This window comes from Elgaria multicarinata, chromosome 11, assembly GCF_023053635.1.
Source record: "Elgaria multicarinata webbii isolate HBS135686 ecotype San Diego chromosome 11, rElgMul1.1.pri, whole genome shotgun sequence".
Lineage (NCBI taxonomy): Eukaryota > Metazoa > Chordata > Lepidosauria > Squamata > Anguidae > Elgaria > Elgaria multicarinata.
In genome coordinates this window covers 4,607,872-4,609,303 of record NC_086181.1, presented here as the reverse complement: position 1 = coordinate 4,609,303, position 1,432 = coordinate 4,607,872, and positions in this window count along the sequence as shown.

Here is a 1,432-nt window from a genome sequence, read left to right as displayed (position 1 = left end):
GTGGGTCTGTCGGAGGGTGGCAACTTACTGCCACATTGGATGCACTTTGGATGCCATGTGTCCAAAGGACGCGAAGAACGGCGTTAATCTTTTTCTTCTTCTTCTTTTTTTTTTTAGAAAGATGGTGAACATATAAAGAAAAAAGAATGAAGAAGCTGGAGATCACAGCGATGGTGAGTATGTAACTAAAGTCCCGACGAGGCAAAGTTCGATGGCAGTCGAAGAGGAACTGAGGGATTGGGCAGGAACATAGCATATATACCACATGACAGTGGGGGAGGAGTTCCTGCCCAAAAAGTTTCAGCTATTAAAAGAGCCCCATTAAGTGTGATGCACAGAGACCACGAAGAAGAACTTGGGTTCCAAGCAATCATACCAGACTTTCCTCAAGAGATTTCCAGATTCACCTACATGTAGAACGAAAGCTGTATTCAGTTTTCTACTTTCCCCTCTCCTAAAGGAGGAGGGGAGAGATCAAGGGAGAGTAAAAAAAAAGTGTGGGGAGAAAGGTGGGGCAGGTCAGCTTGTGGTTGTTCAGAGGCAAGATTAGGGTGACAAGTCACCAGTTGCTGACCATGGCCTTACAAATGTGAGAATATTAATCATAACAACTAACCTTCCAAAGAATGCAAAAATAAAAGCTAGTCAAAGACGTATTTTCATATACGCAATTAACTAACCATTTTTCATATATGTTATTTTAAAAAAATGAGGAAGAGGAAAAAGAAAAGATGGGAAGAAGCAACAAAAATAATTGTGAACAGAAGAAAAATGCCACTAGCATGTTTATCTAGTAGGATGCAGCATGCTAGTCTGTTTTTGGAGGTAATCACCAACACCAATTACATCTGCAATGACGTGGTTCAAATAGATGTTAACAAACCTTGGACTTGCACGCTCCCTTCTCCCTTCCACTAGTGCAGCTGTGAGGAAATTGTAAGTTTTCACTTCCGTTTTCAATTAACAGTGATTTATTATGTCAGAACCTGAAACTGATACAGTATATCTTAATTATGGTTTAGAGGAGCAAACCAGGACTGTGAACTGTAATTTATGATCCTGGCTTGTTTCCCAATTCCAACTTTATCTGTGTTCAGACATAACAAGTAACTGCAGTTAGTTAAAAATACAGACACAAAAACCTTTGATCTTCTCTTCACAGCCTGAGGCTTGTTCCTGGTGCCCTCCAAATTTGTTGTACTACAATCATCTCCAGCCATGCAGGGGATGATGGAAGTTAATAGTTCAAAACATTTGGAGAGCACCACGTTGGGAAAGGTTGCGCTAAGACATAATTCAGCATTGCATGTGAACAAGGCCATGGTCTCAGCCTCAATTTTCAGGCCAGAACTAAAGATTACAAAAGATACATCACTGCTATTGGAAACAGCAACCCCACAACTGGTCCTGCTCTTTCCGGCAATGTCGAGCC